Source organism: Cibotium barometz, chromosome 50 (assembly GCF_041138505.1).
Source record: "Cibotium barometz isolate CiBa-2024 chromosome 50, ASM4113850v1, whole genome shotgun sequence".
NCBI classification, from domain to species: Eukaryota; Viridiplantae; Streptophyta; class Polypodiopsida; order Cyatheales; family Cibotiaceae; genus Cibotium; species Cibotium barometz.
Genome location: NC_141095.1, coordinates 9,195,400 through 9,219,253, shown reverse-complemented (window position 1 = coordinate 9,219,253; position 23,854 = coordinate 9,195,400). Strand labels below are relative to the sequence as shown.

At 41.1% G+C, this 23,854-nt stretch overlaps 1 long non-coding RNA gene across 7 annotated transcripts; it reads right to left on the bottom strand.

The window, feature by feature from the left end:
- Nucleotides 1-6,715: 6,715 nt before the first annotated feature.
- Nucleotides 6,716-9,816, bottom strand: LOC147609781 (uncharacterized). 7 transcript variants are annotated; one of them, XR_015264187.1, is made up of 5 exons: nt 9,166-9,816; nt 8,765-8,881; nt 8,323-8,674; nt 7,688-8,143; nt 6,716-7,526 (listed from the first exon to the last, which is right to left on the bottom strand). It is a non-coding gene; the product is annotated as an uncharacterized LOC147609781 (long non-coding RNA). The 7 variants fall into 7 exon arrangements; XR_015264184.1 differs by having other exon boundaries at nt 6,716-7,129; nt 7,231-7,526; nt 7,688-8,674; nt 9,166-9,808; XR_015264185.1 differs by having other exon boundaries at nt 6,716-7,046; nt 7,231-7,526; nt 7,688-8,674; nt 9,166-9,808.
- Nucleotides 9,817-23,854: the final 14,038 nt, after the last annotated feature.

The following is a 23,854-nucleotide window of genomic DNA, read 5'->3' as shown; positions in this document are numbered from 1 at the left end:
AGGGTGTAGTCACCAACACAATAGGGAAGAGTAGTTGAAGCTCTTACCCTCGTACCGCTTCCTGTGGTTCTCTTGCTTGCAGCTCAGCCCTTAGCACGAACCAGGCTCTGATACCATGAAAAGATGCAGGGGGGAAGAGAGCTTGAGCTCTTACAAGCACACACACACACACTCACAAAACCCTAATAGAGAACACACAAGGTGAGAGGCTGAAAATCTTCTTCTTCTCTACTCAACACTCAACACACCATATACAAGAATAGGAGTACACTCAATATGAAAGGTACTCAACCAAATACATACACGGGTTCTCTATAGTGTGAACCCAACTAAATGAGCTGGCGCTATAACTATGCCAGTCTCTAGAGTGGCTGTCACACAGCCTGTCATCCCACTGGCCGCATATCACCCAAGATCTCACCAACCATGCCAGTGGTGTAAGTGCGGGGCCTATCCCCCAGGCGGGTCATCAGTGTCCACCGCCTCACTAGAGCTCGATATCTCAACACAGAGGAGGGTCACAGACCATATGCGCACAGTTCTAGGTGCGCCTCTGTCAGAGATTGAGCTTGCCGAGGCCTTGAGGGTCCTGCCGCGACATAGTTGCCCAGGGGAGGACGGACTGACGCCGGCCTTTTTTATGCGCTATTGGGACCTTTTGGGGCCAGGCCTCCGCAGGGGCTTTCAGCATGTTTTGGACACTGGGGTGATGCCGCAGAGCTTTTCAGAGGGCTTGATCTATCTTATCCCCAAGGGAGAGGGAGTATCAGATGATATTCGGCATTGGAGGCCTATTACGATCCTCAATACTGTCTACAAGGTCTTGGCAAAGGCCTTGAGTTTGAGGATCCAGCCCTTCCTGGGGGAGTTGATTCATGCTACTCAGACAGGATTTGTCAAGGAGCGCAGTATCCTTGACAACATCTTTACTTTCTGGGAGGCGACGGCCCGAGCTAGGTTTCTTGGCGAGGACTTGGTCGTGATGCTTCTCGATTTTGAGAAGGCATACGATAGAGTTGATTGGGGATTCTTAGAGGGCACTATGCTACGCCTGGGCTTTGAGCCAGGATGGATCAGAGGGGTGGCAGCTTTGTATTCCACAGCTCGCAACCAGGTGCTGATTGCAGGAGGTCGGGGGCCGAGTTTTGAGCTGACCAGATCAGTCCGTCAGGGGTGTCCTCTCGTCCCTTTCCTTTTTCTCTTCTTTGCGGAGGCTATGAGTATGTATTTGACGGCAGAGGAGGTTGGTTTGAGAAGACTTCAGCTCCCAGTCCGGGGGGAGGATTTGCTTGATGCTGAGTTTGCAGACGACACGGGCTTATTTTTGCATGGCCAAGAGGCCAATCTTATTCGGGCAGAGCGGTCGCTCCAGGTTTTTAGTGCAGCTTCGGGAGCATTGATCAATTGGCGCAAGACAGTGGCCTTTTGGATCAGTAGTGCTCCCACTCCGGCATGGAGTCCGGACCCCGGTTTTAGATGGATTCCTCCCGGCACAGCAGTGCGGTATTTGGGATGCCAGATTGGCCTCGATTTGTCACCTGAGCAGCAGATTGCCCCGCTTCTTCTGAGCATTCGGAAGAAGCTATTGTATTGGAGTACAGCTCGACTATCCTTGGCTGGGAGGGTGGTGGTGGCAAATCAGGTGCTGTTAGCGACTATGTGGTACATTACGTCTTGCTGGATTTTCTCGAGCTCTTGCATCAGCCAGGTACAGAGGCTGATCAGGAACTTTCTGTGGTCTGGGCGGGACGGTCAGCCAGCTCGGGCAAAGGTTGCATGGGCAGTTATTACACTTCCGCTGGCTCAGGGCGGTTTGGGCATTATAGACCCAGTCGATCAGAGTAGAGCCTTATTGGGGAAGCTTATTGTTCGGGGGTTGCTTCCAGGCGCTGAGCCTTGGAAAGAGCTCCTCTTGCAGCGACTGTGCAGGCCCGGGCGCCTCCTGCAGGGGGTACTTGGGCACCAGAGATTCGCTGGATCTTCATAGAGATGAGGAGGACAGGCCTCAGTAGAGGATGGGAGGACAGATTTGCTTTGAGTATCCTGAGAGCTTGGGAGCTGCTGAGACCGGGGCTCTCTCAGCGGCCTCCTTCTTGTGTTGAGGAGCGGGCCAGGCAGCCGCTCATCTGGAGCCCAGCGGTTCGTACAGAGCAGGGTCATATGATGCTGGGTTCTCGGCCTCGTCTAGCCTCGGGACCTTTAGCGACAGGCCCAGCTCGTAGTTTTGGAGACTGGCACGCTTTCTGCAGTCTACCAGAGGAGACCCAGGTGGAGAGGCTGAGTCACTTCAGAGGGGGGTTGATTATGAGGGACGATATTCAGGAGGCACTTACAGAGGAGTGGTTCACACCTCTCGAGCCAGTGACCCCACGGTGGATGGGAGCCTTTACACAGTTGGAGATCCTGATTGCTGTCAGAGCTAGCACTGAGGATGGCAGATGCCTCTATTATGAGATTCAGGATGAGGGCAGACTCCAGAGAGTGGAGGTGGAGTCGCCTTTGGTTGCAGAGTGCACCTTTCAGAGGATTCGGGTAGTGGCTGCCGCTTCTCGGAAGTGGCATATTGACCCCGCCCCTGCTGACGTGCTCCCGGATTGGCGCATATGGGCATATGCAACGCGCCCCTTGGCCCGGCTACAGTGGGACCCCGGAGAGTACGAGTGGCATGATCCTTATGCATCCCTTGAGGCCACAGAGATCACATTTTTCCAGTATACTGTTCGGCTGGGATGGCATATTTTGACGGCGAGGAGGACGGTTTCTCCAGCGGCAGCGGGGCATTGGCGATTGTAGGGACTATCACAGGAGTTCCTGGAGGATTTCTGGGCTCGGCTCTGGGCTAGTCGACAGGCCCGCAGGATCTCGGCCTTTCAGTGGCTGGTCGCCCACAGGGGCTCAGCAGTTGGCACTTGGCTTGTTTACAGCGGTCTTCCGGCGGCCTGTCAGATGCGGCCACCCTATGGAGACACAGAGACATTGCCTTTGGGACTGCCCTCAGGCACAGCAGATTTGGCTGCGACGGATGCTGCGTATTCTAGCCCCCCTCTCTCCAGAGGGTATGTTTACGTGGGGTGCCGCTGCTTAGTCGACTTCGTCAGGGCCTGCTATGGGCTATGAGATGGAGCAGGGCAGTCAGGCCATCAGATTTATTAGGGGCCAGCCTCGCCTGGTTCCGGCACCGGATTTCTCGTCCGCCAGCTGGACACAGGAGAGGGATTTACGATGGGAGCTCCTTAGCAGCCTCACCATCTGGTTCACCTGGAGGGCCCGGTGCTTTACGGCCTTTGAGGGGAGATTAGAGCCACCAGCAGAGACTGTTCGGGGGATTTGGCAGGAGTTGATCCACACCCTGCGAGGACAGTACGACCGCATCCGGGGCCGGGGAGACTCGGATGAGGCGATCTTACGACGCCAGGCCTTTCATACCACTTGGCGCTGCGGCCCGTTCTACACCCTACACACGGGATCCCCCCGTTGGCACTAGAGGCCACCTGTTTGGCTCTTTCCCCCCCCCCATTGTATGATTTAGCCGCTCAGTCCTTTAGACTGATGCTTGTATTTTGCAGCACCTAGGGAGAGTCTCCCGGGCTGCCATGATGTATTCACTGCTCTACTCTCTGTTAGGAGCAGGAGAGATCTCTTTTGTAGCCCTACGGGCGTTTTTTACATAACTAATGAAAGGATCTTTTCTCGAAAAAAAAATGACGGGCTGAATATCCACTACATGTCAACCTGTCAACTGGTTTTCTGACTCTTTCAGACCTTCTTAACTGCGGAACTTCCCTCTCATGAGGTGGCACATACCTGCTATGCCTTACACCAGGCATCATAACTGAAGGTATTTTCAACTCACTGTCCAAACTGTCACTGCCAGGTGACTCATATCCTGCTACTGTAAGCGGACCAATCACATCATCAAACATCTTTTCCTTTCCTTTATTCAATCTCCCCCTCACTGACATATCCGTATCAGTGGATGTAGGAGTACGATTACGCAGTCGTCCTATCCAAGGACTAACTGTAGATGAAGCATCACCTGTAGGACCACTTATAGAAGTACTCCTGAAGAAGAATTTTCAGCATTAGTACTGCTGGCTGATCCATCTGAAACCACTGCAGTAGGATTACCATACCATGAAGCCAGCTCATCAAAAACTACATCTCTGCTGATCAAGGTGTCATGAGTGGATGGTACATAACATTTGTAAGCCTTCCTCTCTAATGCCTGACTCCCTGCAAACCAAGATGTCTGACTGACCAATTTCAGCCTTCAACTTTTATGACAGTTTTATGCAACAAAATCCTTGCTGAAATCACAGTATTTCAGCCCACAAACATGTCAGATACATCCACAATCAAGTGGCACAACATGTAGGTACATCAACCAATTCATAGAGCATGTAGTTGCTGCATACCCTGTGTACATTCAGTAGAGAAACATACAGTCTGCAATCAGCAACTAGTAAATGACCAGCAGCCTTTTCTCAATCAAAACAGAGATATTTATGTGTCAAACATGCCCCAAAACATCCTAGGCATGTGCCACTATATGCGGGAGTCCATACATGACCTTTCGGGCACACTGTAGTACATGTACAACAAGTACAAATGCCAAATATCTTCTCGGCTGATAACAGTCAGCCACCACTATGCAACCAAACCAGAAATTGGGCATACACAATCAAAATCAAGACTTTCTTAGAGTGCTTGCGAAAAAACTCATAGAGATAAAGCGAGACTTGAAATGCGTCCAAACCATGTAAAAATTCAATTAAGAAATTTGACTACACACAATAGGGTCTTCTTCCTTTACCCATGAGGATGGCCTCAATCTAAGATAGTGACTTTCTTGTTTGCCTGTAGCTCTCAGAGCTACCAAAGATGTTGCTCCAAAATCAAAGAGAGAACGAGATAGAAATACCCTTACCCATGTACTTCTTCCTTTCTTGCCTTGTCCTTGCCTCTTACTTGGCTTCTCAACTCTCACACGAACCTGAGCTCTAATACTATAAATTAAATGCGGGGAGCTTGAGTTCCTTGCAAGAAAACACACCCTCACACAATAGAAACTTCATAAAATTTATCACTAAAATTCATTAGAGAGCTTCAATTGCATTAAAAAGCCATTCAATTGAGTGTAAACCCAACAATATGAGCTGGCGCTATCACTATGCCATACTCTAATAATCCAAATGTGACTATCACATAGCATGTCCTCCACCATTGGTAGCATATCAGCCATAATCTCACCAATAGTGCTAGTGGCATAAATGTAGAAGCTATCATCCAAACAGGTCATCAATGTCTGTGGCACTAGTTGAGCTTGATATCTCAACACATGACACGTTCTTCATCACGCGACTGGAACATGGTCTCGAGGACTAGCAAACAGTCCTTGGAAAGCTGCAGAATTAGATGTGAAAATAATGGATTGCTTGACTTAAAGAGAAATCATGGCCATTACTTGAGCATTCCTTTGTCTTTGAACTTTAATGGATCCAGGTGGCGGTGTTAAACTGCATGACACCACTTGTGCCATAGTTTGAGTCATATGCTATCGGGGAGGTGGTGGTACTACACGACGAGGCTATCGCCCTCTGACAATCTATTGTAGCTCCATGGCTATCAATAGACTCTTTATCATGAAGCTCTATAGTGCTTAGTTGGGACCATCAAACCGATCTTTAGTTGTCATGAATCCACCAAACCCAGAAAGATTACTGGCATGTTCTCTTTACAACATGCTCCATATTATGGTATTTCCTAAGAGTGGACAAGATGCTAGGAATAGGAAATCCCTCCCTAGATGTGAGATCTTGGGAGTGTAAGAGAAGAAGAGAGGTACGAGAGTATGCACACAAGGCTTGGAATATGATAGGGTGTGAGGTGCGATTGCCAAATTATACCAAAAACAAGATGTATACTTAAGTGAGAAAAAAAAAGCTTCGAAATATGTGCACAAAAATAGGAGTGCCTATAGTTTGCACAAATACAAGACTGCATATGGATGCTTCCACTACCTTGATTCACCCCTGTAAACAAGAATCTCCAAATCACGGAACAAAAACTTTGATTTATCTAAAATGTTAATATATGCAAAAAGGCCCGAAATGTGTATCGCGTGTATCTTTGTACACAAGAAACTATGTTGTTAGCATCGTTGGAAAAGCCTCTAATAGCTTTTCCAAGAAGTGTCCACTTCATGAGGCGAAGCTATGCAACATGCTAGAACACTATGTGTTGGATGGTTGTCTGGGCCACGGCAGTGATTTCAAATCTGAGGCACGGCACAGCTAACTCGTTGGGAATGGTGCATTGTCCATGAGCTCCACCTAGAATGGCGATGAAAATGGGTAGCATGCGACAATGGGCTCCGAGCTGCTGACTACGACGATGGCAGTTGGCTCTAGGCTAGCAATGATGAGCTTTGTGCCAACAAGGTGGCGACACCTAGTTTTGAGCGAATAGCTGGACTACGTCCGATAGAGGGCTCTTATACCACTATTGGTCCCAATTGAGAGACATCACTGATGGGGGAGAGATAGTAATGTTGACATAAAATAATTACACATTATTGCTTACATAAAATCCTTCTAAGAAGCGGTTCCCACACACTAGTAGTTGTTCACATATACTAGAAGTGCTTTATTTAAACCTGGAATACCAAAGTAAATAGGTGCTAGTTTGCATAACTACCTAGCACCTGTTTTAGAAGGTAGAAAAAGGAGTGATGTTTCGCAGAAGGAGCATTACATTTTAGTTGTTTTATGCCAAAACAACTAAAATTGAGTGACCAAGGCTCTCGTTTTTAATCTTACATTGAGTTCTAGAATATTGAGATCCTAAAATTATATAGTTCAATCTAAAGAAAGCTTAAGAGAGAAGCTCATGTTTGTGCACCAAGTGGAGGAAGTTTAGGGTAATCAAAGCCTTAATCAAGAAAAGGCTTTTGGGAGCAAGCTTAATCAAGGCTTTTGGGAGCAGCCAACACAGGAGATCAGCCCTCATAGCAAAAGGACGGAGCAGAGGCCGTCAGGGAAAGGAGGCTGCAACAGAACAGAGTGGGTTCACACGGTCCATAGGAAGCAAGGGGCTTCGAGATGATATAGGAACCAGATTTCTCCAGTAGCTGGTGAGTTAGCAAATCCTTGAAAGCCACCACCCCTTCTTTGAAACAAAACATACACACACACCCACCGAAACAAAAAGATGATGAGAGAAATCAATTACCATCATTTGTTGTATGGAGAGAGACGTTACTGGCTTGGTCTTGCACCGAGGCCCTCTCTTGTATCCTGGCCTTGAGAACTCGAACCTGGACCTTGAATTTGAACGCCCTGATTCTCCTCCTCTATCTTCTTCTTTGATTCTTTTTTAGTATCGTCATTTGCTCATAATCAGCTGGTGAGTTAGTAGCTACCAGATTACCAGCTGACTCTTAATACTTGTAATCTGGTAGCTACTAACTCTGCTTCTTTTTTCTTTTGGGTGCAGGTGCTTCGTGCAATCAATCAGATCTTGGGTTCCTGTGGCATACATGTTGTTATTGGTATTGACAAGAGTACGGTTGAACGTGTTATTACCAAAGCGTTTTCAGGAAAAGAGTAGAGAGGCCTTTGCAAATCCTTGAAACCCACCACCCTTTCTTTGAAACAACACACACACACACACACAAGAAATCAATTACCATCATTTGTTGTATGGAGAGAGACGTTACTGGCTTGGTCTCGAAGAGGCGGCCTTGTATCCTGGCCTTGAGAACTCGAACCTGGATCTTGAATTTGAATGCCCTGCAGACCTATTGGATCATTCTCCTCATTCGCCTCTATCTTCTTCTTTGCTCATTTGAGGCTTTTGCTTTCTTCTTGCTTGTGTTTGGACCAATCTGTCCTTCAAGGAAATTTTTAAGGTTTTTGTTACTTGGGTCTGGCATCTGAATGGGTAGCTGAATAATCTTTTGCAATTATTTGTCAGCCAAGTCATGAGTGTACGAGCTTGTATCCTTTGCAAAGGCCTCTCTACTCTTTTCAGCCATTAATTCCGAAAACGCTTTGGTAATAGCACGTTCAACCATGCTCTTGTCAATACCAATAACAACATTTATGCCACAAGAACCCAAGATCTGATTGATTGCACGAAGCACCTGCACCCAAAAGAAAGAAGAAGAAGAGTCAGTAGCTACCAGATTACAAGTATTAAGAAGATTAAACCCATGGAAAAACACACGACTAAGGCCCAATTCCCACGCAAGGGATTTGATGTATTTTAAGATTGTGTCTGTGTCACTGGCTGTACAACTTGCAGAAAAGTCTTGAAGAATACCCAGATGACACCAAAGACACCTATTGGCAGAGTCAAAAGTCTGTACTCTATTCTGATTGGCACTACCCTCCATAGCACTAGTATTACACATGCTACAACAAAAGCAAGGAAGAAGAAGCTTCACAAAGATATCAGTGGGTTGGCTTTCCCATGAGTACATCCAACACATTCTTAGCCATTGAGGTGGAGTCATGGAATCCGTTAGCTCTTTGCTAATTTCCACGGCAAGCCCAGCAGATGCTTGAGTCTTACTGTCATATTGCCATGCATTATAGTGTACAGTCAGCACAACAGGTGTATGCCCTGTTAGTTGTGTCAGTATAGCTTTGTGTTCTCAGGGAAACAACCCTACCTGAATACAAGCAAACAATTAAATATAAATACATGAACATGAGTAGAATGTTAATGTTCCAATCCAAAGAACTTTAATACTTCCACTCACCATCTTTGATTTAAGTGTCTGTGCCAAATCTTTGAACATTTGGCGACACTGAGAGTATAACTTGAATAGAAATTTTTGATCAGTCGATATGGCACTTCTCGTACGACGAAACTTCACCTAAATACAAGCAAACAGTCAAGTCTGAAAACATCATGTGGATTGTTACAAAAAAAATATCAATGTTCCCAAGCCAAACAATTTTACCGAAACCACTCACTACTTTTGATCTATCTGCCAATGGCAAATCTTTGAACAATGCGTGATTCAGAGAGTGCAACTCGATTGTAAATTTATCAATAACATCCTCTTCCTGTTAGATGCATTGCCTAAGAACTGGTCGTCTCACAAACAGACATGAAAGGCTACAAGTAACAAGAGCAGTAATGAAAGTAGAAACCAACCTTAGAAGTCTATGTGTCTGGAAAACGCGCTTCAAAGGGCGCAAGGAGTTTCGATCTCGTCCAGCTATTACGCAAAGGTCTGAATTTGCAGTCCGACGGTGGCTTGGCAGAGATGATGATGACGGCGAGGGTTTACTAGGGGGGTATGTATGTGTGTGTGTGTGTGTGTGAGAGAGAGAGAGAGTGAGTGAGAATAGTGACGATAAGTATGTTTACTGGTTAGGGGAGGTGTGTGTGTGTGTGTGAAGAGGTGGCGAGTGGCTAGTGAGGTTCTGGACAACACCACCCAAAGAGAATGGAAATGTGTGGGTTGAGAAAGTGGAAGGTGGAATAGATACCCGAGAAGAGGTGGCCAGTGGCTTCTGGACAACACCACCCACTGCCCAGAGTGGTAGGTGGAATAGATTACAGAGAAGAGGTGGCCAGTGGCTAGTGAGGTTCTGGAGACTGAGAAATGGGTGGCGTGTAGGTAGAGATGCGATGCGAAGGTGGGGGCTGGCCACTTTGTGTAGACGAAGCAGCTTTTCACACTTCCAAAACTGAGCTGTTGCGCACATCATGATTCATGTCACATGGAAGCGTCAAAAATCAAGCCTGCACACATGGTGGCTTTCAGAGCCTGCTGCACTTTATTCTGTGTGTGTCGCTCTCGACAAAAACCTTTTTCCTAACTCTTCAAAATAATGGGACACGCATGACACATTGACACTTATTAATGCTAAGAGAGATTTGGAGAACAAGATTGAGGCTAACCAACTTGTAGGAGGTGAGAAGATGGCAATATGTTTCTAATGTATGTGCATCTACACAAGTATGCAATGGATAGGTCCTAGTTGTCTAAATCAATAGAACAAAGTATGTCAGAAGTTAAAAGACATGCATGATTATTCTCCATCCATTGGCAAGGAAATATATTGGCTAATGAAACCACATCAACGGTTAGCAAGAAACCGCCCCAAATACTATGATAAGAAGCCTCCCCAAATACTATGATAAGTGTGTTTTCTTCATCATCCCATCATCATACACAATTGATCCTAGAGAAATCCTAGTTAGCATCTTAACTTCTACTCTTGGTGAGCTCTTTTGGGGATACCTACACACGTTCTTCCATGTGAGCATATTTTTACATAAGAAACTATAACTAGGAATACATGTTCCTTTTGAATCATCAAAAGAGCTACAAATGCATGTACCTAGCGGGGTTGTGAGCACTGTGAGATCCCTGTTCCCCACTGATCAACGGATTCGGGGTACTAGCAGCGGAAGTAGCACATCATGCGTGGGTAGGGGTCTCACACTCGGGGCCTCGCCCACCCCACGGATATCCGGACAAGAGACTAATCCGTCGGTTTGTCCAAAATCGAAACTGGAAAAACTTCCTTTACTCGGAAAGCATGGGCGATTCCACCAGGATAACTCTTTACTCTAACGTAGTCAAGATCATTACGGATCAACTGATCTGACTGCACCTTTAACAGTACTTGGTCAAATCAAGGAAGAAACTTGCACTTGGATCATTGGGATCAACGCTTTTTTCCCCATCAAGAGGCACAGCCGTTGATTCCTATCCATAGAACAATTTCTATCCGGGATTTACTTTATCTATCGTAAAAACAAAAGTTGAGTCTCGATTTATGGATCCATCAGTCCAGCCTAACCCCATCCGATCCCATGGGTTAGCCAACCGCCCAACCACTGTAGTGATGGGATCCAATTTGGAATTTGGTTAGGTTTTGTCCCGGGTACCAAGGAAAAGAGTTCCAAGGCCCCCTAGCCGGAAGTTCATGCAAACATAAAACTAGCCACACCACTTACACACCCAATATGAAATTGCCTTTTTCTTAACTTCACTTTAAAACAATCCTTTAATGAAACCATAGTACCACTGATCACAATCTTCCAATTTATCCGGTTGATTCATAATTTCCCATCATTCCTTCATCAGAGTATCTATGGCATCATTGGCAACTAGAACGCTCACCACCTGTCCACACAGGGGCCGTTTCCTAGTTCCTAGCCCATAATACTCGGCAATATAATCACTTATCAAGATGGACTCTCGTTGAAGATCAGCAAGATCAACCAACAGATCCATATAAAGAGCCATGGACTCATCCGTTGAGGACCAGCAAGGTCAGTCAACCAGATCCATGCCCGGTTTCAGAAAACAACTCTTACTCCTTGTTCCAATATCTTCCACGACGCACGTGTGGGTATCTTCGGCGACCCAGAGCCCGAGCACCGTATGGTCAGCACCCTCTAGGATCCTTCGCAGGTGACCTAGCGCTTCACTCATAGGCCGCTTCCTTGGTCCCTCATCCACCGTACCGGAAGCTCACCATTTAAATCGAACCGAGGCTGGTCAAGACCTCGGTCGACCTTGCTACGCGAGACGTCCTCCATTGACTCTCCGTCAGCAGTTGCAACTTTAACAGTTAGGTCTTCATGACCTTAATCCATAAGACGATCAAAATGCTTCCCCAGCATTCTTGACATAAAACAGTCATTTACAAACAGTCACAAAATACAGTTTCTAAATCGAACTCTCGTCTTTCCACATTATCCCTCCTTAGTCCACATTACTTATTCCACATTCCATTCAATGTGTACTCATTCTCATCCATTTCCTCATATCGACGACACATTAATTCACATACACATTCACCTTCACATCCATACATCCACATTTACATGTATACATCCATTTTTACATCCTCATTTATACATCCACATCCCATATCCACATTCATACATACACATCCATATCCACATCCAACATCCACATCCACATCCACATTCACATTCACATCCACATTCACATCCTCATTTATACATCCACATCCACATTCACATCCATACATCCACATCTACATGCATACCTCCATTTTCACATCCTCATTTATACATCCACATCCCTTATCTACATTCATACATACACATCCATATCCACATCCATACATCCACATCCACATCCACATTCATATTCACATCCATATATCCACATCTACATGCATACATCCATTATCACGTCCTCATTCATACATCCACATCCACATACATACATACATCCACATCCACATACATACATACATCCACATCCACATTCTCATTCACATCTATACATCCACATCTACATCCACATACATACATACATCCACATCCACATTTCCATTCACATCTATACATCCACATTCATATACATCCACATCCACATTCCCATTCACATCTATACATCCACATCTACATCCACATACATACATACATCCATATCCACATTCCCATTCACATCTATACATCCACATCTACATCCACATCTACATCCATACTCACATCCACATTCCCATTCACATCTATACATCCACATCTACATCTATATTCACATTCACATCTATGCATATACATCTTCATGCATACATCCATTTTCACGTTCATATATCCATTTTCACATTCATACATCCATACTCCCATCTCCACATCCACACATCCACATACATACATCCATTTCCACATTCCATTCATGTAACCCCATATGCCTTCACATCTAATCTTTTACATCACATCCATTCTCGTCCTATCACAACCCATATGCATCTTATCCTATCACATACACTTCTTACCTCATCCCATACACATCTTATCACATCTTAATTCATCTTATCACCTCTTATCATCTCTTATACACCTCTTATCACATCCTATCACATCTCATATCTATTTATAGAATATAAGAGAACTCTTATATTTGATATAAGATTTCTTTATACATTTACTTATGCATAAAATCCATTTAAGGAGATTAATACTTCCGAAGAAAAATCAAATTTTTATGCATCTTCCTATGCATAAATTCATTTTAAATGAAAATGACACTTTTGAATTAAAATTCAATCTTTTTTTTTGCATCTTCCTATGCATAAATTCAATTTAGATGAGAATGACACTTTTGAATTAAAAATCATTTTTTTTAAAATGCATCTTCTTATGCATAAAGTCAATTTGGTAGGAATTACACTTTTAGAATAAAAGAATTTCTCTTATGCATCTAAGTTATGCATAAAATCCATTTATGATGAAAATCACACTTTTAGTATAAAAAGAATATCTTTTATGCATACCTCCATGCATGAAATCCAATTATGATAAAAGTTACACTTTTATAATAAAATAATCAACTTTTATGCATACCTCTATGCATGAAATTCAATTGTGACAAAAGTAACACTTTTTACATTAAAATAATCATCTTTTATCCATACCTCTATACATGAAATCCAATATGATAAAAGTATCACTTTTGATATTAAAAAAATTATCCTTTATGCATACTTCTATGCATAAAAATTAAAAATGATAAAAGTAACACTTTTGATATAAAAATTTTTCCTTTATGCATACTTCTATGCATGAAAATTAAAAATGATAAAAATAACACTTTTGATATAAAAATTTATCCATTATGCATAATATTAAAATTCAATTTCTCCATGATTGTAATGAAATTCTTTCAATTAATCTAGGATGATAATTCCTAGAATATGGTAGGAAGTCCTCTTTTTATGCTTTGAATGAGATTATTTTATGCATAATTTTTATAAAAATTTTGCCATAGCTCCGCTGCTATGACTGATAAATCTCAATTTTTCTAAGGGATAATGCTTATCATTAAGAAAATAATTAAAATAATCTCTAATTGGATTATCAATCCATAATGGATTGAATCATTAATATACATAAACTAAAAGCATAGAAAAAAGCCATTAATTTGGCCTCAAGCATAGCTTAATCTTGGGTTAAGGAAAAGCTTTATGAAAAGCTTGATTTGGATTGAGAACGGTTCATGAGTATGACCATTTCTTGAGTGAGAGAATTTACATAAAAATCATTAGAATTTAAACATAAATGAAAATTAACTTCAATAGCATTATGTAACTCTTCACTACTATTCAAACTTCAATAGCATAAAAAAAAAACCATACCAATTAAACTTCTCAAGCTTGAGAGGGGTTGAGAAGAGAGAAACATTGAGAAATTATAGAAAGATCAATATTCACTAATTACCTTACAACTTGCTTGATTCTTTGTTCACGGTAGAGGCCCCCAACCAATCAATTGGTTAAGTATGTTGATGGAGCCACTAATGGGGATTGAAGAAGAGGGAAGCTCCAAAAACTAGTGAATTATTAAATGAATTCACAGTTTCTGGCTTAGGTGGAGTAGAGTAACGATGCATAAACACTATATATTTTTCAACAAGGGGGAGGGTTCTATTTATAGGAAAAATTGAGCTCCTAACCAAACAAACTGATTCTAGAATTTTCTAAATCAGTTTGGTCAATATTTGACCATTTTTAGATCAGTTAAGCTAACTTTTTGGAACTAGACTTGAATGAGGAGAGAGGAGAGAGAGAATAATTATAAGATCAGAAAGGGAGATTCTTACTCCTGTATACCTCTAAGGCTAGGGGAGAATCTTACATTCTACCCCACTTGAAAAGTGCGAGATGTCCTCATCTCGCAAGGTAGAGGAAAACTCTTTTTCTTAAGATCCAATTTATTCTGGGGTTCCTTATATTCTGGTCAACCCAACAGAATACGGGGATAATTATCCCTTATATAGAACTCATCATTAAATAACAATTCATTCAGATCATATCATTCATATCTTTAACACGATAATGGTCCATTAGTCTGAAAATTTTCCTTCTGAACATTCCTCCACAGGAATTTTAGTTAAGCAAGTTCTCAATTTGTCATCCCTTAACTTAATCTACCGTCTCAAGTGTTGACAGTAGCAATCTGACAGCACAATCCACTAATCTCATAGTGATTTGCTGAAATCATTATCATCATTCCAGTTATGAATATCATCACTGGGACTCGTCCCATTCATCCTCATTGTGGTTTCGCTCAGCTTATTACATTTCAACTAAATTTCGAAAATCGTCATTTTTCAATCAGAATCCAATTCAATTCATCAATTCTCAAACAGAATTAAAAATCATATCAACCACATTCGAAATCATCATCTGGATAGCATTAACGCTTATAATTTCAAGTCTTAGATTTACTCGTATATACTGTCGGTAAAGAGCTGCAGTTATACCCTCGGTATATACGGATAGTCATGATACTCGAAACTATAAGGTAAATACCATCATGTCTAGGTCTCAAGCAAGTCAGGGTTCCATACAATTGCGGTACTTCCAATTGAAGACCCAATTACTAATTTACGAATTTCAATTTGAATTAACAATTTGTATGAATTATATCAAACAATTACAACCTTTTTGTGCGTCTTGATAAACTTTTGACATAATTTGCTCCTCAGTTGATCTTATTGGAGATCTATGACTTAAGTCTGATAAATAGATTTTTCTTTATCCGATCGTCCGTAAAAAAAACATTTGTATATTTATATACAAGTTGCAATAATTACATAGAGTGGCTCGGCTCCAAAATTCAAAATCTCTTCGAGAGACGTATAAGACGACGGTACTGGGCCATAGTCATTGGGCCATAGTCATGGGCCATAGTCATGCCCTGTTACATAAGTTCTCCAACTGCAAAGGAAGTTATTATTTTCTCCTTAGGGATAAATCGACTAAGGAGTCTATAAATTTGACATGAAAGTCTGAAATTTCGAGGTGTCGAATGATATAGAATGACACCACGCACCATTTTCAGCTTTAATAGGATCATAGTCAATGAGAGATTCTGCCACAGCATTGTACGGCGGTTGCAATGGGCGTGGACATATTGCCCTGCAACCCACTTATGTTGTATTCTCTCCACTGGGGTAGGAAAATATAAATCCGTGAAATGGCGTGCAAGTCTTACTCGGCTTGTTTGAGTTGAAGCGGAAGAGATGAGATGCTCGAAGGCAAATGCAATCATATCTTGAGACTGGGTGAGGTCGGGAATACCAGATAAATGTGGAACTTCCATCTATAAAAACAATTTCTTTGATTAAAATTTCTTCATTAAAGAAGCTTACGGGATGAAAATACATTATGAAAATGCTGTTTCTGAATTCTTATTACCAATTTCAGATAAGAATTTAATTATCTTTATTAGCTTTCAAAAGCTGGCTCTGATACCAACTGTGAGATCCCTGTTCCCCACCGATCAACGGATTCGGGGTACTAGCAGCGGAAGTAGCACATCATGCGTGGGTAGGGGTCTCACACTCGGGGCCTCGCCCACGGATATCCGGACAAGAGACTAATCCGTCGGTTTGTCCAAAACCGAAACTGGAAAAACTTCCTTTACTCGGAAAGCATGGGCGATTCCACCAGGATAACTCTTTACTCTAACGTAGTCAAGATCATTACGGATCAACTGATCTGACTGCACCTTTAACAGTACTTGGTCAAATCAAGGAAGAAACTTGCACTTGGATCATTGGGATCAACGCTTTTTTTCCCCATCAAGAGGCACAGCCGTTGATTCCTATCCATAGAACAATTTCTATCCGGGATTTACTTTATCTATCGTAAAAACAAAAGTTGAGTCTCGATTTATGGATCCATCAGTCCAGCCTAACCCCATCCGATCCCATGGGTTAGCCAACCGCCCAACCACTGTAGTGATGGGATCCAATTTGGAATTTGGTTAGGTTTTGTCTCGGGTACCAAGGAAAAGAGTTCCAAGGCCCCCTAGCCGGAAGTTCATGCAAACATAAAACTAGCCACACCACTTACACACCCAATATGAAATTGCCTTTTTCTTAACTTCACTTTAAAACAATCCTTTAATGAAACCATAGTACCACTGATCACAATCTTCCAATTTATCCGGTTGATTCATAATTTCCCATCATTCCTTCATCAGAGTATCTATGGCATCATTGGCAACTAGAACGCTCACCACCTGTCCACACAGGGGCCGTTTCCTAGTTCCTAGCCCATAATACTCGGCAATATAATCACTTATCAAGATGGACTCTCGTTGAAGATCAGCAAGATCAACCAACAGATCCATATAAAGAGCCATGGACTCATCCGTTGAGGACCAGCAAGGTCAGTCAACCAGATCCATGCCCGGTTTCAGAAAACAACTCTTACTCCTTGTTCCAATATCTTCCACGACGCACGTGTGGGTATCTTCGGCGACCCAGAGCCCGAGCACCGTATGGTCAGCACCCTCTAGGATCCTTCGCAGGTGACCTAGCGCTTCACTCATAGGCCGCTTCCTTGGTTCCTCATCCACCGTATCGGAAGCTCACCATTTAAATCGAACCGAGGCTGGTCAAGACCTCGGTCGACCTTGCTACGCGAGACGTCCTCCATTGACTCTTCGTCTCAGCAGTTGCAACTTTAACAGTTAGGTCTTCATGACCTTAATCCATAAGACGGTCAAAATGCTTCCCCAGCATTCTTGACATAAAACAGTCATTTACAAACAGTCACAAAATACAGTTTCTAAATCGAACTCTTGTCTTTCCACATTATCCCTCCTTAGTCCACATTACTTATTCCACATTCCATTCAATGTGTACTCATTCTCATCCATTTCCTCATATCGACGACACATTAATTCACATACACATTCACCTTCACATCCATACATCCACATTTACATGTATACATCCATTTTCACATCCTCATTTATACATCCACATCCCATATCCACATTCATACATACACATCCATATCCACATCCAACATCCACATCCACATCCACATTCACATTCACATCCACATTCACATCCTCATTTATACATCCACATCCACATTCACATCCATACATCCACATCTACATGCATACCTCCATTTTCACATCCTCATTTATACATCCACATCCCTTATCTACATTCATACATACACATCCATATCCACATCCATACATCCACATCCACATCCACATTCATATTCACATCCATATATCCACATCTACATGCATACATCCATTATCACGTCCTCATTCATACATCCACATCCACATACATACATACATCCACATCCACATACATACATACATCCACATCCACATTCTCATTCACATCTATACATCCACATCTACATCCACATACATACATACATCCACATCCACATTTCCATTCACATCTATACATCCACATTCATATACATCCACATCCACATTCCCATTCACATCTATACATCCACATCTACATCCACATACATACATACATCCATATCCACATTCCCATTCACATCTATACATCCACATCTACATCCACATCTACATCCATACTCACATCCACATTCCCATTCACATCTATACATCCACATCTACATCTATATTCACATTCACATCTATGCATATACATCTTCATGCATACATCCATTTTCACGTTCATATATCCATTTTCACATTCATACATCCATACTCCCATCTCCACATCCACACATCCACATACATACATCCATTTCCACATTCCCATTCATGTAACCCCATATGCCTTCACATCTAATCTTTTACATCACATCCATTCTCGTCCTATCACAACCCATATGCATCTTATCCTATCACATACACTTCTTACCTCATCCCATACACATCTTATCACATCTTAATTCATCTTATCACCTCTTATCATCTCTTATACACCTCTTATCACATCCTATCACATCTCATATCTATTTATAGAATACAAGAGAACTCTTATATTTGATATAAGATTTCTTTATACATTTACTTATGCATAAAATCCATTTAAGGAGATTAATACTTCCGAAGAAAAATCAAATTTTTATGCATCTTCCTATGCATAAATTCATTTTAAATGAAAATGACACTTTTGAATTAAAATTCAATCTTTTTTTTTGCATCTTCCTATGCATAAATTCAATTTAGATGAGAATGACACTTTTGAATTAAAAATCATTTTTTTAAAATGCATCTTCTTATGCATAAAGTCAATTTGGTAGGAATTACACTTTTAGAATAAAAGAATTTCTCTTATGCATCTAAGTTATGCATAAAATCCATTTATGATGAAAATCACACTTTTAGTATAAAAAGAATATCTTTTATGCATACCTCCATGCATGAAATCCAATTATGATAAAAGTTACACTTTTATAATAAAATAATCAACTTTTATGCATACCTCTATGCATGAAATTCAATTGTGACAAAAGTAACACTTTTTACATTAAAATAATCATCTTTTATCCATACCTCTATACATGAAATCCAATATGATAAAAGTATCACTTTTGATATTAAAAAAAATTATCCTTTATGCATACTTCTATGCATAAAAATTAAAAATGATAAAAGTAACACTTTTGATATAAAAATTTTTCCTTTATGCATACTTCTATGCATGAAAATTAAAAATGATAAAAATAACACTTTTGATATAAAAATTTATCCATTATGCATAATATTAAAATTCAATTTCTCCATGATTGTAATGAAATTCTTTCAATTAATCTAGGATGATAATTCCTAGAATATGGTAGGAAGTCCTCTTTTTATGCTTTGAATGAGATTATTTTATGCATAATTTTTATAAAAATTTTGCCATAGCTCCGCTGCTATGACTGATAAATCTCAATTTTTCTAAGGGATAATGCTTATCATTAAGAAAATAATTAAAATAATCTCTAATTGGATTATCAATCCATAATGGATTGAATCATTAATATACATAAACTAAAAGCATAGAAAAAAGCCATTAATTTGGCCTCAAGCATAGCTTAATCTTGGGTTAAGGAGAAGCTTTATGAAAAGCTTGATTTGGATTGAGAACGGTTCATGAGTATGACCATTTCTTGAGTGAGAGAGAGAATTTACATAAAAATCATTAGAATTTAAACATAAATGAAAATTAACTTCAATAGCATTATGTAACTCTTCACTACTATTCAAACTTCAATAGCATAAAAAAAAAACCATACCAATTAAACTTCTCAAGCTTGAGAGGGGTTGAGAAGAGAGAAACATTGAGAAATTATAGAAAGATCAATATTCACTAATTACTTTACAACTTGCTTGATTCTTTGTTCACGGTAGAGGCCCCCAACCAATCAATTGGTTAAGTATGTTGATGGAGCCACTAATGGGGATTGAAGAAGAGGGAAGCTCCAAAAACTAGTGAATTATTAAATGAATTCACAGTTTCTGGCTTAGGTGGAGTAGAGTAACGATGCATAAACACTATATATTTTTCAACAAGGGGGAGGGTTCTATTTATAGGAAAAATTGAGCTCCTAACCAAACAAACTGATTCTAGAATTTTCTAAATCAGTTTGGTCAATATTTGACTATTTTTAGATCAGTTAAGCTAACTTTTTGGAACTAGACTTGAATGAGGAGAGAGGAGAGATGAAATATCTCAATTTTTATGAGTTTAAAACTCATTCAAGCATGTGAAATATGCACCTCCTTTAAAGAACTCCCCTTCCTTACATATGTGTCATAATGGAATCATTTTAATATTGCTCATAGTTTTTTTACTAATAAACCTTGTACATTTTCAACTCTTCATCTTATGTGAAATATGCACCTCCTTTAAAGAATTCCCCTTCCTTACATATGTCATATTTTTAATATTGCTCATAGTTTTTTTACTAATAATCCTTGTACATTTTCAACTCTTCATCTTATGTGAAATATGCACCTCCTTTAAAGAATTCCCCTTCCTTACATATGTCATATTTTTAATATTGCTCATAGTTTTTTACTAATAAACCTTGTACATTTTCAACTCTTCACCTCATGTGAGCATTTACTCATTTTTGGGTATTTTCTTTTTACAAGTTGGATTTATCTCCTCCCTACACATGGATTGATGCTATTGGTCCATAGGAACCTTAATTGGACCATAGTCTAAAGATTTCTGAAAATCTAGACCCTTAGGCTAAGGTTCTTTATAGCTATTTTCAATTAATTCCAATTGCACATTGGAAAATTCTTTTTGAATTTCTGTTTCAGGGGAACTCATCTGAATTAGAAGAGATATTTTTCTATCCAAAAATAATCAAAATCTGAATATTCTCTCTCTAGAATAGGTCTTTATATTTCTGAAGAGGGATTGATTACAGGGAAAGATACTAGACATCAAAAAGGGGGTGGGGGAGGAATCTTACAAGCACGTACTCCATCTGGTGACCCTTGTTTTGTGACATATGCCATGCACGCACCTCTGCACTTCCATGCGTATGTATCTACATCACACTTTCATATGGACATCCTTCACCTTCACATACACCATTCCAAGTTCATGTAGGTACACCCTCTCACACACAAACACCTATACCATCATTTTCGAACGCACGTACCCACATCCCTGATTGCTCATGCATGTTTCTACATCATGTGAATGTACATTTCCAAGTGTAGTAAAGACCTAATTTTCACAAATTCTAGTAAAATCATCCGTGAGAAACTAAACTTGAATGGCATTGGCCTCTAACCAAAACTCATTCCATGTACACACAATTTAGGAGAGTAGTCATAAGACATAGTATACCCTTGGAGGGAGGAAAGCACTTGAGCCTAGAGCACCACCTAGGGAGTTAGACATTGTCCACCCTTGGATGAAAGTGCTTCAAACAATGTTGAGTCTAGAGAACCATGAGTCAATGCACCACAACCCATCCAGGGGGAATTTTAGGAGCTATCATATGGCCTTAGCAATTGATAATATGAGCAATAGCAAGGACGCTAGCTCAGACGAAGCTTAACAACCTTGCATAGACAACAAGCCTTTGGAGGCCCGCACATTAGAATCCCTACACACTCTCAAAGGAGTCCTATTGCAAGACCAAAAGTCCCCTACACCTTCCAACCCTTATTAGTCAGTGTGACGAGGAAGTGACACTCTGCTTGTAGGAATAGACAACATGGCTTAAAGAGGAGCCACAAGAGAGCCCATCCTAAGGATTAGACCCCAACCTATTAGGACTAGGGACTTGGAGTAAAAACCCAAGAAGGGGGAACCCTTGCATCCCAAAGCCACGGTTAACCAAGCCTCTTTTTTGCAGCTACAACATTACGAGCCTTTGGCTTTCGGCTAGCTCAGATGCCCTAGTCCCAAAATTGTAAGCATAAACCTAGGAACTTAGATTATTTTGGTTGAGAAATTGAGGAAAGGGAGGAGCCTTGGATTTCACACCTCTGTTCTCTACAACACAAATACATATGAATGTCAAATTCAAGGCAAACACTAGGGTAACATGAGCTACAAGTGCACCTACCTTTTTATGCTAGCACAACACAAACCAAGAGGCTTTGATGTGGGACCAAACCTAGGGGACACTTCTATTCACTATAGAGTCACCGTATGATCCCATCATTTAGGGATACCCTACCCTTATGCTTACCCACCTCAACCACAATCCATCCTTGCACCCCAAGTAGGAGGATTAACCCCAAACATACTTAGGATAGCATTGGAAATAGGGAGGAGGTTGTAGCAATAGTCCACCACTTGCACCTACTGCAACACCAAGACAACCAAACAAGGTCAAACCCCTCTAGATTTATAAGCATATGTCTAGATTTAAGGGGGGAAAGTGATGCAATAGCACATTTAGAAATGTTTGACCACATGTGATATGGGTAGAGCGAGCAAGACAACTAGATGTGCTATTTAGAAATGTTTGACCAAATGTGATACGTGTAGTGAGCCAGATGACCAAGTGAAGGTGGGAGCCTTTGGCCCACCATGGTGGAAGTAAAAGGCAGAAATTGGTTTTGATCATCAAAGATTGAGGACACCCCGAGGATAAGGCAGAATTTAGCTCACTTAAAATAACCTTTACAATTGGGTATTCTTGACACGGAACCTAATAACACCATATTGGGGAATATGGGAATTTCCCACAAGTTTGGGACACGTGGTCAAAAGTTTGGATTAACCATAACTTGAACACCACTAATCCAAAATGAGCGCTTTATAGCTCTTTAGATTCCATTTTTCAAGCGCTTTCCAACGATAGGTCATATGATAGGGTTTTGAGAAACTTACAAACATGTTATCCATGTCCCCTTTTTTAAGTATTCAAAAATGGGAATTGGGAAATTCCCAAATTCACTAATATGGTGTTTAATGGAATCCCTTGGATCAAGTGACTCAAGAAATAAGCAATCCATGATTACATCAATTGTGTATGATATCTCCATTCACACTGTGTGTTGAAAGATAAATTCTCAAATGAAGTTGATGGGGATATTTTTGGAAGGGCTCCGAGACTCAACATTACACAATGCCTTAAACTCGAAGAAATACACCCTTCAAAACATGCTATCAATGCATAATCAACTTTTATGACTTCATGGGAAATTCCTTGTAAGAACTCCATTAGAGGAGGCTTCCTTTGGCATGAATCTCTCAAAGGTAGGGACAAAGGCAAAAAAGCCATGGATCCAGGATGATGCAAGTGGGTTTAGGGCTCAATTTTCCATGCTAATCACACCAATACTGAATGCCCACATTTAAGATCAAAACAAGAAAGGCTTTTCCATGCTAATCACACCAGCATTGAATTCCCACATTTGAGACCAAAACAAGGAAGGTGTTTTTATGACATTGTAATAAAGCTAGGAAGAACCATGACAATGACTCACTATTATAAGAACTAGGCCCTACTTGTGCGTGCACAGTAGGACAACTTGCTAGCTCCATCGATGAGGCGTATGATTGCTAACACTCCTCATGTACAACATGTGCCCCAAAGAAGAATTTTGAGGATTCTCAAGATGCCCATACCAC